The sequence below is a fragment of the Meriones unguiculatus genome, chromosome 2 (genome assembly GCF_030254825.1).
Source record: "Meriones unguiculatus strain TT.TT164.6M chromosome 2, Bangor_MerUng_6.1, whole genome shotgun sequence".
Classification (NCBI taxonomy): Eukaryota; Metazoa; Chordata; class Mammalia; order Rodentia; family Muridae; genus Meriones; species Meriones unguiculatus.
In genome coordinates, this window is record NC_083350.1 from 122,414,998 (window position 1) to 122,417,678 (window position 2,681).

General features: G+C 41.3%; 1 pseudogene; it reads right to left on the reverse strand.

Moving 5' to 3' along the window:
• Nucleotides 1–980: 980 nt before the first annotated feature.
• Nucleotides 981–2,167, reverse strand: LOC110539448 (dual specificity mitogen-activated protein kinase kinase 4-like; annotated as a pseudogene).
• Between the last annotated feature and the right edge of the window lie 514 nt (nt 2,168–2,681).

Here is a 2,681-nt window from a genome sequence, read left to right on the forward strand (position 1 = left end):
AAGTACCCTAGTGTGACTCTAACCAAGCAAGTCAGAGACTTATATGAAAAACACTTCAAGTCTCTGAAGAAATAATTCAAAGAAGATATGAGAAAATGGGATGATCTCTCATGCTCATGGCTTGACAGGGTTAACCGTGAAAATGGCCATCTTACCAAAAGCAATTTACAGATTCAATGCAATTCCCATCAAATTATCAACACAAATCTTTAAAGACTTTGAAAGAAAAATTCTCAACTTTGTATGGAATAACAAGAAACCCAAAATAACTAAAACAACCTTCTACAATAAAAAATCTTCTGGAGGTATCTCTATCCCTCATCTCAAGCTGTACTATAAACCAATAATAAAAACTGCATGGTACTAGGATAGTAACATGCCATTTTGAACAGGAAATTTGACTGAGCACATTGGGCCCAATATATCATTTCTAACTGTAAAGCAACAGAAATTCAGATCAGTAAATCTACTGCACTTAGCGAAAAAGGGAACTCCTCCTTTGTCTCCTAGCTCAAGAAGGCAATGTGTCTCACTGGCTGTGAAAGCTCTTCTCATTCAAGCCCGGATCTCTATGTTCAGTCACAGTACATCCATCACTGTGTCCTTCCGGGCTTTGTAAGTTTCACAAAACACCATTTCAGTAGCTAAGTATCCAGGTTTGAGTCTAGAAATGAGTTTAATGTACTATATACTCAGAGTCAACAACTTGAGCATATTGACTTCCACGTCATAAATATATTCATCACAAAAAAGAAGCATATGGTCTCTGATCAGAACTAGCACTGTGATCAGTCAGGTATTACAGGGATTCACATTCTAGGTGAAAGAAGTTTACAGACATGATGGAAACGAACACCAATCTTATTGTAGACGGTGTCTGGCAAGTAATAAAAAAAAAAACCACTGTGATAGAGGATGAAGAGTCTTCACATCTTGCTTTCTCTCTGCCCTTTTATCTACAGTCTGATGTAGCAGCGGTATCAGTTGACACACATGGGAATGCTGAGAGTAGCTGGCATCTGATCCAGGATTTTACAAACACACCATGCAACCTCAATGGTACCTTCTTCATACATCAAAATAAAGGATGTTTCAGACGCTCTTTATGCTTTGGCTTTTTGGATTCATCCTTTGCAAGGCACAAGTTGACAAAGTTGATTGAACTGGAGGAGAATTCCCTTTCTTCAGAATGACTCAGCGGTGGAAGGTCTCCTTTCACAACTGTGTTAGCTGATCAAATACACTATTCCATAATCTGCTTCCATTATTACATAATCTGCTGGTGGCCAACTCTTACAATTTGATCCCCAAACTCCAGACATCACAGTAGGCATCATACCCTTGTCTGGACACACTTGTATTTATTCTTTCCAGTGCCATATATAGCCTGCACCCAGCATTTCTTTTCTTGACAATGGATTTCCACTAATGTGGAAATCACAGAGCTTAATATTTCCACTTCATTCCAGAAGAATTTTGGAAGGCTTGATATCTCTCTGAATAATTTTCAAGTTTTCTTTTAAGTGGTTTAGTTCTTTCACAGTTATTAAAGTGATTTTGCCTATGATTTCTTCTGGAATAACATCCTCTAACACAGTATATACGCATTTGTAAGACTTATTGAACGAGGTAGACATAAACTCTATACAAATCCAACAGTCGCCCTCTCTGAAGAGTGCACCATAGAGCTGAACAATGTATGAACAATCGCTCCTCCACATTACTACATCCAAATCCATGAGAAGTTGTTTTTGTTTTTATTTTCATCCACAGTTGACCTTATTCTTTTAACTACCATTATCCTCCTGATTGGTTTGTGGACCATTTTGTTGACAGAACCGTAAGCTCCTCGTCAAATTTCTTCAATATCTTTCAAGTCCTCTGCAGTGAAGTCCTAGTGTTGTTCAGGTGAGATCTTCAGTTTTCCTGATGACTCAATGCTTTGTGTTCCCAGTCTCTCTGTGTGTGGGTTCTGGACTCCTGCAGTATTAGTGTTCAGAGTAAACCGTTGTTGGTTTGACAGGTGGATTTGCAAAATTCAACTTCAGTGCATTATCTTTACCCTGCATGCTGCTGATGGTCAGGTGTCCAGAGGCTACAGGCCTGATGGTGCCTGGGGTGATCCCACCACCCAAGGAGCCTCCCCACTGGGGCTAGGAGCAGCCATTGTAGGAAGTGAGGAGCTAAGAGGCATGCAGAGGCTGCCATGAGCAAGTTCCTCCTACGACTACTACCAGTACTACTATCTCCATCATTATCGTTCCTCTCAATCTGTTTGCTTTGTATTCCTGTTGCAGCCCTCTCCCTCATCTACACATGGTCCCACCCTACCTACCTATCCCTCTTCCCTAGTCACTGCTAGAAAAAGTCTTCATCCCCTACTGTCTGACCGTAACCTATCAGGTACCATCAGGACTGCCTGGATCCTCTTCCTCTGTGAACTGACTAGGTTGCCCCACCAGGGAGAAGTGATCAGGGAGCAAACAGCCAAGTTCATGTCAGAGACTGTCTCTTTTCCCCTTACTGGGGAATCCACACTGACACTGAGCAACCTATAGGCTACATAGAGCAGGGAGTCTAGGTCCTCTCTATGTACAGGAGCATGGTGGTTGGGTATAATCACATCCAGTGAAGCAAAACACCAGGGATAAAAGAATGTTGACTAAATCCCCTAGCTAGAG